The following is a 12,806-nucleotide window of genomic DNA, read 5'->3' on the forward strand; positions in this document are numbered from 1 at the left end:
ACCCTTCACTTCTGCCCCTCTGCACCACCCACCCAACCCTTCACTTCCGCCCCTCTGCACCACTCACACAACCCTTCACTTCTGCCCCTCTACACCTATCACCCAACCCTTCACTTCCGCCCCTCTGCACCACTCACCCAACCCTTCACTTCCACCCCTCTACACCACTCACCCAACCCTTCACTTCTGCCCCTCTACACCACTCACCCAACCCTTCACTCCCACCCCTCTACACCTATCACCCAACCCTTCACTTCCACCCCTCTGCACCACTCACCCAACCCTTCACTTCTGCCCCTCTACACCACTCACCCAACCCTTCACTCCCACCCCTCTACACCTATCACCCAACCCTTCACTTCCACCCCTCTGCACCACTCACCCAACCCTTCACTTCTGCCCCTCTGCACCACTCACCCAACCCTTCACTTCTGCCCCTCTACACCTATCACCCAACCCTTCACTTCCGCCCCTCTGCACCACTCACACAACCCTTCACTTCCACCCCTCTACACCACTCACCCAACCCTTCACTTCTGCCCCTCTACACCACTCACCCAACCCTTCACTCCCACCCCTCTACACCTATCACCCAACCCTTCACTTCCACCCCTCTGCACCACTCACCCAACCCTTCACTTCTGCCCCTCTACACCACTCACCCAACCCTTCACTCCCACCCCTCTACACCTATCACCCAACCCTTCACTTCCACCCCTCTGCACCACTCACCCAACCCTTCACTTCTGCCCCTCTGCACCACTCACCCAACCCTTCACTTCTGCCCCTCTACACCTATCACCCAACCCTTCACTTCCACCCCTCTGCACCACTCACCCAACCCTTCACTTCTGCCCCTCTGCACCACTCACCCAACCCTTCCCTTCCACCCCTCTGCACCACTCACCCAACCCTTCACTTCCACCCCTCTGCACCACTCACCCAACCCTTCACTTCTGCCCCTCTGCACCACTCACACAACCCTTCACTTCTGCCCCTCTACACCTATCACCCAACCCTTCACTTCCGCCCCTCTGCACCACTCACCCAACCCTTCACTTCCACCCCTCTGCACCACTCACACAACCCTTCACTTCCACCCCTCTGCACCACTCACACAACCCTTCACTTCTGCCCCTCTACACCTATCACCCAACCCTTCACTTCCACCCCTCTGCACCACTCACACAACCCTTCACTTCTGCCCCTCTGCACCACTCACCCAACCCTTCCCTTCCACCCCTCTGCACCACTCACACAACCCTTCACTTCTGCCCCTCTGCACCACCCACCCAACCCTTCACTTCCGCCCCTCTGCACCACTCACACAACCCTTCCCTTCCACCCCTCTGCACCACTCACACAACCCTTCACTTCTGCCCCTCTGCACCACCCACCCAACCCTTCACTTCCGCCCCTCTGCACCACTCACACAACCCTTCACTTCTGCCCCTCTACACCACTCACCCAACCCTTCACTTCCACCCCTCTACACCTATCACCCAACCCTTCACTTCCACCCCTCTGCACCACTCACACAACCCTTCACTTCTGCCCCTCTGCACCACCCACCCAACCCTTCACTTCCACCCCTCTGCACCACTCACCCGACCCTTCACTTCTGCCCCTCTGCACCACTCACCCAACCCTTCACTTCCACCCCTCTACACCTATCACCCAACCCTTCACTTCCACCCCTCTGCACCACTCACACAACCCTTCACTTCTGCCCCTCTACACCTATCACCCAACCCTTCACTTCCACCCCTCTGCACCACTCACCCAACCCTTCACTTCTGCCCCTCTACACCTATCACCCAACCCTTCACTTCCACCCCTCTGCACCACTCACCCAACCCTTCACTTCTGCCCCTCTACACCTATCACCCAACCCTTCACTTCCACCCCTCTGCACCACTCACCCAACCCTTCACTTCTGCCCCTCTGCACCACTCACACAACCCTTCACTTCTGCCCCTCTGCACCACTCACACAACCCTTCACTTCTGCCCCTCTGCACCACTCACCCAACCCTTCACTTCCGCCCCTCTGCACCACTCACCCAACCCTTCACTTCTGCCCCTCTGCACCACTCACCCAACCCTTCACTTCTGCCCCTCTGCACCACTCACACAACCCTTCACTTCTGCCCCTCTGCACCACTCACCCAACCCTTCACTTCCACCCCTCTGCACCACTCACACAACCCTTCACTTCCACCCCTCTGCACCACTCACCCAACCCTTCACTTCTGCCCCTCTACACCACTCACCCAACCCTTCACTTCCACCCCTCTGCACCACTCACACAACCATTCACTTCCACCCCTCTGCACCACTCACACAACCCTTCACTTCCACCCCTCTGCACCACTCACCCAACCCTTCACTTCCACCCCTCTGCACCACTCACCCAACCCTTCACTTCTGCCCCTCTACACCACTCACCCAACCCTTCACTTCTGCCCCTCTGCACCACTCACACAACCCTTCACTTCTGCCCCTCTGCACCACTCACACAACCCTTCACTTCTGCCCCTCTACACCTATCACCCAACCCTTCACTTCCACCCCTCTGCACCACTCACCCAACCCTTCACTTCTGCCCCTCTGCACCACTCACACAACCCTTCACTTCTGCCCCTCTACACCTATCACCCAACCCTTCACTTCCGCCCCTCTGCACCACTCACCCAACCCTTCACTTCTGCCCCTCTGCACCACTCACACAACCCTTCACTTCTGCCCCTCTGCACCACTCACACAACCCTTCACTTCTGCCCCTCTACACCACTCACCCAACCCTTCACTTCCACCCCTCTGCACCACTCACCCAACCCTTCACTTCTGCCCCTCTGCACCACTCACACAACCCTTCACTTCTGCCCCTCTACACCACTCACCCAACCTTTCACTTCCACCCCTCTGCACCACTCACCCAACCCTTCACTTCTGCCCCTCTACACCTATCACCCAACCCTTCACTTCCACCCCTCTGCACCACTCACACAACCCTTCACTTCTGCCCCTCTGCACCTATCACCCAACCCTTCACTTCCACCCCTCTGCACCACTCACCCAACCCTTCACTTCTGCCCCTCTACACCACTCACCCAACCCTTCACTTCTGCCCCTCTGCACCACTCACACAACCCTTCACTTCTGCCCCTCTACACCTATCACCCAACCCTTCACTTCCACCCCTCTGCACCACTCACCCAACCCTTCACTTCTGCCCCTCTGCACCACTCACCCAACCCTTCACTTCTGCCCCTCTGCACCACCCACCCAACCCTTCACTTCTGCCCCTCTGCACCACTCACACAACCCTTCACTTCTGCCCCTCTGCACCTATCACCCAACCCTTCACTTCCACCCCTCTGCACCACTCACCCAACCCTTCACTTCTGCCCCTCTACACCTATCACCCAACCCTTCACTTCCACCCCTCTGCACCACTCACCCAACCCTTCACTTCTGCCCCTCTGCACCACTCACCCAACCCTTCACTTCTGCCCCTCTGCACCACTCACCCAACCCTTCACTTCCACCCCTCTGCACCACTCACCAACACCTTCACTTCCACCCCTCTGCACCACTCACCAACACCTTCACTTCCACCCCTCTACACCACTCACCCAACCCTTCACTTCTGCCCCTCTACACCACTCACCCAACCCTTCCCTTCCACCCCTCTGCACCTATCACCCAACCCTTCACTTCCACCCCTCTACACCTATCACCCAACCCTTCACTTCCACCCCTCTGCACCACTCACCTTACCCTTCACTTCCACCCCTCTGCACCACTCACCCAACCCTTCACTTCCACCCCTCTGCACCACTCACCCAACCCTTCACTTCCACCCCTCTGCACCACTCACCCAACCCTTCACTTCCACCCCTCTGCACCACCCACCCAACCCTTCACTTCCACTCCTCTACACCTATCACCCAACCCTTCACTTCCACCCCTCTACACCTATCACCCAACCCTTCACTTCCACCCCTCTACACCTATCACCCAACCCTTCACTTCCACCCCTCTGCACCACTCACCCAACCCTTCACTTCCACCCCTCTGCACCACTCACCCAACCCTTCACTTCCACCCCTCTACACCTATCACCCAACCCTTCACTTCCACCCCTCTGCACCACTCACCCAACCCTTCACTTCCACCCCTCTGCACCACTCACCTTACCCCTTTTTCCTCCAACCTTTCACTTCACTTCCATCTTCCCCAGGGCCACTCCCTTCTGTCCCTCCCAGACCCCCACCTCCTCTCCCAGCCTCCTCCCTTCTCTTCTGGCCCCTCTCTCTGCACCCCTCGCCACACCTCCCCTCATTCTCTCCTGGTTCTCCCCAGACCCCCCTTCCGTGTCTCTCAGGTCCCTTCGTGTGGCCTCGGGCCAGAGCTGCCGACTCTAAAGCTGGCGATCCAGGGTTGAGTCTCGGCGCCGGCTCAGCATCCTGTGATCCTGGGCAAATCTCCTAATCTCGCTGTGTCTACAGACGAGCGTGTCCTTGTGAGATGTAAAGCGCTCCGATGCACCCCCCCCCCCCCTTACCTCCTGGTCTCGCAGCGCCTCTTCTGAGAGAGCTGCCCTCCGCTCCCCCTTATATAGCGTTTCCTCCCCCCTTACCTTATATAGCGCCTCCTCCCTCCCCTTATATAGCGCCTCCTCCCCCCTTACCTTCTCATAGCGCCTCCTCCCCCCTCTTACCTCCTGGTCTCGCAGCGCCTCTTCTGACAGAGCTCCCCTCGGCTCCCCCTTATATAGCGCCTCCTCCCTCCCCTTGTATAGCGCCTCCTCCTCCAGCGCCATTAAGCGGGTCAGGGATCCGCGGAGTCAGCGCGGAGGGTTGGAGGGGCGAAGTTTACCTCCAGTCACCCTCCGGCCTCCGACGCGGCGTTAACCCCTCGCCTCCCGCCTCGAAGCCTCCCCGGCGCCCGCGGCGCTGGATTCTTGAGGATCACCCGGCCTGTGTCTCTGTTCAGAGCCCCCCCCCTCCTGCGGGGGGGGGGGGAGGAGGGGGTCACATCTCTGCTCTGCTTCTTCGAAACAATTTAGACTATAAAACTGTTTCCAAAACTTTTGTGTCAACTGCTTTGTTCTGAAGAGTTGTTTGTGCCTCGAGAGGACGTGACTGTGAGGGGGGCTGAGGGCAGTGTGAGGGGAGCTGAGGGCAGTGTGTGAGGGGAGCTGAGGGCAGTGTGTGAGGGGAGCTGAGGGCAGTGTGTGAGGGGGTCTGAGGGCAGTGTGTGAGGGGGTCTGAGGGCAGTGTGTGAGGGGGTCTGAGGGCAGTGTGTGAGGGGGTCTGTGGGCAGTGTGTGAGGGGGTCTGTGGGCAGTGTGTGAGGGGGTCTGTGGGCAGTGTGTGAGGGGAGCTGAGGGCAGGGTGTGAGGGGACCTGAGGGCAGTGTGAGGGGAGCTGAGAGCAGTGTGTGAGGGAGTCTGAGGGCAGTGTGTGAGGGGATCTGTTTGTAACTGGGGCAGTGTGTGTGAGGGGGTCTGTGGGCAGTGTGTGAGCGGGTCTGAGGGCAGTGTGTGAGGGGGTCTGTGGGCAGTGTGTGAGGGGGTCTGTGGGCAGTGTGTGAGGGGGTCTGTGGGCAGTGTGTGAGGGGGTCTGAGGGCAGTGTGTGAGGGGGTCTGTGGGCAGTGTGTGAGGGGGTCTGAGGGCAGTGTGTGAGGGGGTCTGTGGGCAGTGTGTGAGGGGGTCTGTGGGCAGTGTGTGAGGGGGTCTGAGGGCAGTGTGTGAGGGGGTCTGTGGGCAGTGTGTGAGGGGGTCTGTGGGCAGTGTGTGAGGGGATCTGTGGGCAGTGTGTGAGGGGCGTGTGTGGTGGTGGTGTGTTTAGGTGTTGATTGGTGGTGAGTGGTGGGGTGTGTGGTGGTGGTGTGTGGTGGCGATATGTTTAGGTGGTGGGTGGTGGTGGTGTTTTGTGGTGGTGTGTTTAGGTGGTGGTGGGGGGGTGTGGTGGTGTGTGTGGTGGTGGTGTGTTTAGGTGGTGTAGGGTGGTGTGTGGTGGAGGTGTGTGTGGGGGCAAGGAGTAGTGGTGTTTGTAGAGGGAGTGAGTGGTAGTGGTGTGTCTAGGCGGAGGTGGGTGGTGCGTGTAGGGGCAGTGAGTGGTGGTGGGTTGTGTGTGGTGGTGGTGTGTGGTGGTGGTGGTGTGTTTAGGTGGTGGTGGGTCGTGTGGGTGGTGGTGTGTGGTGGTGGTGTGTTTAGGTGGTGGTGGGTGGTGTGTATAGGGGTTGTGAGTGGTGGTGGTGTGTGTAGGGGCAGTGAGTGGTGGTGTGTGGTGTGTGGTGGTGGGGTGTTTAGGTGGTGATGGGTGGTGTGTGGTGGTGTGTGTGGTGGTGGTGGTGTGTGGTGGTGATATGTTTAGGTGGTGGGTGGTGGTGGTGTGTGGTGGTGGCGTGTTTAGGTGGTGGTGGGTGGTGTGCGGTGGAGGTGTGTGTAGGGGCAGTGAGTGGTGGTGTTTGTAGAGGGAGTGAGTGGTGGTGATGTGTCTAGGTGGAGGTGAGTGGTGTGTGTAGGGGTTGTGAGTGGTGGTGGTGTGTGTAGGGGCAGTGAGTGGTGGTGTGTGGTGTGTGGTGTGTTTAGGTGGTGTTGGGTGGTGTGTGGTGGTGGTGTGTTTAGGTGGTGGTGGGTGGTGTGCGGTGGAGGTGTGTGTAGGGGCAGTGAGTGGTGGTGTTTGTAGAGGGAGTGAGTGGTGGTGATGTGTCTAGGTGGAGGTGAGTGGTGTGTGTAGGGGTTGTGAGTGGTGGTGGTGTGTGTAGGGGCAGTGAGTGGTGGTGTGTGGTGTGTGGTGTGTTTAGGTGGTGTTGGGTGGTGTGTGGTGGTGGTGTGTTTAGGTGGTGATGGGTGGTGTGTGTGGTGGTGTGTGTGGTGGTGGTGTGTGGTGGTGGTATGTTTAGGTGGTGTGTGGTGGTAGTGTGTGGTGGTGGTGTGTTTAGGTGGTGTGTGGTGTGTGGTGGTGATGTGTGGTGTTGGGTGGTGTGTGGTGGTGGTGTGTGTAGCGGCAGTGAGTGGTGGTGTGAGTAGTGTGTGTAGGGGTGGTGAGTGATGGAGGTGTGTGTAGGGGTGGTGAGTAGTGATGGTGTGTGTAGGGGCAGTGAGTGGTGGTGTGTGGTGGTGGTGTGTTTAGGTGGTGGTGGGTGGTGTGTGGTGGTGATATGTATTGTTGGGTGGTGTGTGGTGATGGTGTGTGTAGCGGCAGTGAGTGGTGGTGTGAGTGGTGTGTGTAGGGGCGGTGAGTGATGGTGGTGTGTGTAGGGGCAGTGAGTGGTGGTGGTGTGTGTAGGGACAGTGAGTGGTGCTGGGTGGTGTATGGCGGTGGTGTGTCTAGGTGGTGGTGGGTGGTGTGATGTGGTGATGTGTTTAGGTGGTGGTGGGTGGTGTGGGTGGTGGTGTGTGGTAGTGTTGTGTTTAGGTGGTGGTGGGTGTTGTGTGTAGGGGTTGTGAGTGGTGGTGGTGTGTATAGGGGCAGTGAGTGGTGGTGTGTGGTGTGTGGTGGTGGTGGTGTGCTTAGGTGGTGTTGCATGGTGTGTGGTGGTGGTGTGTTTAGGTGGTGATGGGTGGTGTGTGGTGGTGTGTGTGGTGTGTGTTGATGGTGTGTGATGGTGATATGTTTAGGTGGTGGGTGGTGGTGTGTTGTGGTGGTGTGTTTAGGTGGTGGTGAGGGGGGTGTGGTGGTGTGTGGTGGTGTGTGTGGTGGTGGTGTGTTTAGGTGGTGGTGGGTGGTGTGTGGTGGCGGTGTGTGTGGGGGCAAGGAGTTGTGGTGTTTGTAGAGGGAGTGAGTGGCGGTGGTGTGTCTAGGTGGAGGTGGGTGGTGCGTGTAGGGGCAGTGAGTGGCGGTGGTGTGTCTAGGTGGTGGTGGGTGGTGTGTGGTGGTGCATGGTGGAGGTGTGTGTAGGTGGGTGGTGTGTGTAGGTGTGGCGAGTGGTGGAGGTGTGTGGTGGTGGTGGTGTGTGGTGGTGGTGTGTGTAGGTGGAGGTGGGTGGTGTGTGGTGGTGGTGATGGTGCATATAGGTGTCGGTGAAGCAAATGAGATGTAAGGAAGTACAAGCCGGTGAGCATGAAAAGGGGCGCTGAAATGGACAAAGATGAGGTGTAAGAAATGTTTATGAAGATTTCAGAAAGATGTAAAGAGAAAAAGGGTGAAAGTGTCCCCCAGAGTGAGAGAATTACAAGGGGGGGGTGACTGAGGCACCCCTCCCCCCCACAGTGTTCAGCAATATTCAACACACAGCCTCTAGCTGCAGACTTGCAACATTTTCAACTATTCAGAACACATGTATAGTTGTTACTTACTGATTTGATGCTGAGAACTAGCATTGGCAGAGCCAACAGGTCTGGATCATTTTAGGTGGATTTCCGACCTTGTGTGATATGTCTTGATGCAATCACAGCGCCTTGAGACCCTCCGGGTGAGGAGTGCGGTCTATAGAGCCTTGATTGATTGATTGATTGACAGAAGCCCCTGTCCTGGTCAGATGACTCAGGTGTAGTTTATACCTCCTGGCCAGGATCCCTCGCAATGCTTCTTTGGCCACGCCCCTGTTAGGGACCCCCCATCTCTCTTTCACCCATCTTGAAGGCCTGTCTGGGACACGCTTGTGAGTGGGCGGGTCTGTTTGTGGGTCGGCGGGTGTGAGTGTGAGTGGGGTGTCTGTGGGTCGGCAGGTGTGAGTGTGAGTGGAGGGTCTGTTTGTGGGTCGGTGGGTGTGATTGGGGGGTCTGTTTGTGGGTCAATGGGTGTGAGTCTGAGTGGGGGTCTGTTTGTGGGTTGGTGGATGTGAGTGTGAGTGGGGGGTCTGTTTATGGGTCAGTGGGTGTGAGTGTGAGTGGGGGGTCTGTTCGTGGGTCGGAGGGTCTGAGTGTGAGTGTGTTTGTGGGTTGGTGGGTGTGAGTGTGAGTGGAGTGTCTGTTTGTGGGTCGGCGGGTGTGAGTGTGAGTGAGGTGTCTGTGGGTCGGTGTGTGTGAGTGTGAGTGGGGGGGTCTGTTTGTGGGTCAGTGGGTGTGAGTGTGAGTAAGGTGTCTGTTTGTGGGTCAGTGGGTGTGAGTGTGAGTGGGGGGTATGTTTGTGGGTCGGTGGGTGTGAGTGTGGGTTCTGTTTGTGGGTCAGTGGGTGTGAGTGTGAGTGAGGTGTCTGTGGGTCGGTGGGTGTGAGTGTGAGTGGGGGGTCTGTTTGTGGGTCGGTGGGTGTGAGTTTGAGTGAGGTGTCTGTTTTTGGGTCGGTGGATGTGAGTGTGAGTGGGGGGTATGTTTGTGGGTCGGTGGGTGTGAGTGTGAGTGCGGTGTCTGTTTGTGGGTCAGCGGGTGTGAGTGTGAGTGGGGGGTCTGTTTGTGGGTTGGTGGGTGTGAGTGGGGTGTCTGTGGGTTGGTGGGTGTGAGTGTGAGTGGGGGTTCTGATTGTGGGTCGGCGGGTGTGAGTGTGAGTGGGGTGTCTGCGGGTCGGCGGGTGTGAGTGTGAGTGGGGTGTCTGTTTGTGGGTCGGTGGGTGTGAGTGTGAGTGGGGGGACAGTTTGTGGGTCGGTGGGTGTGAGTTTGAGTGGGGGTCTGTTTGTGGGTCGGCGGGTGTGAGTGTGAGTGGGGGGTCCGTTTATGGGTCAGCGGGTGTGAGTGTGAGTGGAGCTGGTGATGAGCCCCCAGACTCAGACATGGAGCTCTTGCTGAGCTGGTGACCCGGAGAGGGAAGAGTTAAAGGCTGTCCAGGCGGCCATGTCTGTCTGTCCGCTCCCTGCATCTTTAAGAGAGGCAGAGCGATGGCAGCCCCTTCCCCATCCGAGATACAACCCCAAAGGGACACTGTCGGGACACAACGCATTGCAGGGCCAAGGATGCTGCACATCAGAGCCCACTGATCTGCCCACGGTTCTGCCCGTGGACTCCAGGATCTGAGGGCACCCTGGTGCTCTCGGCTGTGATGTTCCACAGCACAGCACATGTTTCTACCCATGTTTCCGCTCATGTTTCTGCACATGTTTCTGCACATGCTTCTGCCCATGTTTCTGCCCATGTTTCTGCCCATGTTTTCTGCCCATTTTTCCTGCCCATGTTTCTGCCCATGTTTTCTGCCATTGTTTCTCCGAATGTTTCTGCCCATGTTTCTGCTCATGTGTCTGCCTATGTTTTCTGCCCATGTTTCTGCCCATGTTTCTGCCCATGTTTCTGCCCATGTTTTCTGCCCATGTTTCTGCCTAAGTTTTATGCCCATGTTATCTGCCCTTATTTCTGCCCTGTCAACTCCAGAATCTGAGCTCTCTACTGATGATGTTCCACAGTACAGCTCATGTTTCTGCTCATGTTTTCTGCTCATGTTTCTGCCCATGTTTCTGCCTTTGTTTTCTGCCCATGTTTCTGTGCATGTTTTCTGCTCATGTTTTCTGCCCATGTTTCTGCTCATGTGTCTGCCTATGTTTTCTGCCCATGTTTCTGCCCATGTTTCTGCCCATGTTTCTGCCCATGTTTTCTGCCCATGTTTCTGCCCATGTTTTCTGCCCATGTTATCTGCCCTTGTTTTCTGCCCTGTCAACTTCAGAATCTGAGCTCTCGGATGGTGATGTTCCACAGTACAGCTCATGTTTTCTGCTCATGTGTCTGCTCATGTTTTCTGCTAATGTTTCTGCCCATGTTTCTGCCTTTGCTTTCTGCCCATGTTTCTGTGCATGTTTTCTGCTCATGTTTTCTGCCCATGTTTCTGCCCGTGTTTCTGCCTATGTTTTCTGCCCATGTTTCTGCCTATGTTTTCTGCCCATGTTTTCTACCCATGTTTCTGCCCATATTTCTGCCTATGTTTTCTGCCCATGTTTTCTACGCATGTTTCTGCCCATGTTTCTGCCCATGTTTTCTGCCCGTGTTTCTCCGAATGTTTCTGCCCATGTTTCAGCTCATGTTTCTGCCTATGTTTTCTGCTCATGTTTTCTCCCCATGTTTCTGCTCAAGTTTTCTGCTCATGTTCCTGCCCATGTTTATGCCCATGTTATCTGCCCTTTTTTCTGCCCTGTCAACTCCAGAATCTGAGCTCTCTACTGATGATGTTCCACAGTACAGCTCATGTTTCTGCTCATGTGTTCTGCTCATGTTTATGCCCATGTTTCTGCCTTTGTTTTCTGCCCATGTTTCTGTGCATGTTTTCTGCTCATGTTTTCTGCCCATGTTTCTGCTCATGTGTCTGCCTATGTTTTCTGCCCATGTTTCTGCCCATGTTTCTGCCCATGTTTCTGCCCATGTTTTCTGCCCATGTTTCTGCCCATGTTTTCTGCCCATGTTATCTGCCCTTGTTTTCTGCCCTGTCAACTTCAGAATCTGAGCTCTCGGATGGTGATGTTCCACAGTACAGCTCATGTTTTCTGCTCATGTGTCTGCTCATGTTTTCTGCTAATGTTTCTGCCCATGTTTCTGCCTTTGCTTTCTGCCCATGTTTCTGTGCATGTTTTCTGCTCATGTTTTCTGCCCATGTTTCTGCCCGTGTTTCTGCCTATGTTTTCTGCCCATGTTTCTGCCTATGTTTTCTGCCCATGTTTTCTACCCATGTTTCTGCCCATATTTCTGCCTCTGTTTTCTGCCCATGTTTTCTACGCATGTTTCTGCCCATGTTTCTGCCCATGTTTTCTGCCCGTGTTTCTCCGAATGTTTCTGCCCATGTTTCAGCTCATGTTTCTGCCTATGTTTTCTGCTCATGTTTTCTCCCCATGATTCTGCTCAAGTTTTCTGCTCATGTTTCTGCCCATGTTTCTGCTGTGTGGACTCCAGACTCCGAGAGAGCCCGTGGTGCCCTCTGCTGGCGATGTTCCACAGCACGGTACAAAAGGGGGTGGTGATGGACGGAGCATCTGAACCAATCAAACACTCACACCCAGTCAACAGATCTGGGTTTAATCCATCACCCTTCTTTAGCCCACTCTGCCACCTTAGTTCAGACATGGCCATATGCAAATCAGTCTGACCCTGTGCCTCATGGGCCTCACCGGTGGCAGAGTGGGCTAAAGAACGATGATGGATTAAACCCAGATCTTTTGACTGGGTGTGAGTGTTTGATTGGTTCAGAGGCTCCGTCCATCACCACCCCCCTTTGTACCGCTTTGTTCGCCATAAGTTTGGCAGGGTATGCTCAGAGGTGAGTCCCTTGCTCACTTTGCCACTGGATCAAGCAAGCTTGGCTGAAGACTGGCCTAGGAAGCTTGTTTCTGGTCCAGGGAAGGTATGGCTTGGCAGTTCGGGCTGGACTGTTCCCATGAGGCACAGGGTCAGACTGATTTGCATATGGCATGTCTGAACTAGGGTGGCAGAGTGGGCTAAAGAACGGTGATGGATTAAACCCAGTTCTGTTGACTGGGTGTGATTGTTTGATTGGTTCAAATGCTCCGTCCATCACCACCCCCTTTTGTACCGCGATGTTCCACAGCACAGCCAATGTTTTTGCCCATGTTTCTGCCCATGTTTTCTGCCCATGTTTTTGCCCATGTTTCTGCCCATGTATCTGCTCATGTTTCTGCCCATGTTTCTGCCCATGTTTTCTGCCTATGTTTCTGCCCATGTTTCTACACATGTTTCTGCCCATGTTTTCTGCCAATGTTTTCTGCCCATGTTTCTGCCCATGTTTCTGCCCATGTTTCTGCCCATGTTTTCTGCCCATGTTTCTGCCCATGTTTCTGCTCATGTTTCTGCCCATGTATCTGCCCATGTATCTGCTCATGTTTCTGCCCATGTTTTCTGCCTATGTTTCTGCCCATGTTTCTACACATGTTTCTGCCCATGTTTTCTGCCCATGTTTCTGCTCATGTTTCTGCCCATGTTTCTGC

General features: G+C 55.8%; 1 protein-coding gene across 2 annotated transcripts in view; it reads right to left on the reverse strand.

The window, feature by feature from the left end:
• Positions 1-12,806, reverse strand: part of APOE (apolipoprotein E) — a 632,892-nt gene that overhangs the window by 38,669 nt on the left and 581,417 nt on the right. The window contains exon 1 of one of the 2 annotated variants that reach the window (XM_078651269.1): positions 4,726-4,970. The exons of the other annotated variant lie outside the window; for it this stretch is intronic. The gene's annotated coding sequence lies outside the window, so the exon portion shown is untranslated. Of the gene's footprint in view, positions 1-4,725; positions 4,971-12,806 lie in introns of those variants that run through there. 2 annotated transcript variants of the gene reach the window in all.

The sequence above is a fragment of the Lissotriton helveticus genome, chromosome 7 (assembly GCF_964261635.1).
Source record: "Lissotriton helveticus chromosome 7, aLisHel1.1, whole genome shotgun sequence".
In the NCBI taxonomy this organism is placed as follows: Eukaryota; Metazoa; Chordata; class Amphibia; order Caudata; family Salamandridae; genus Lissotriton; species Lissotriton helveticus.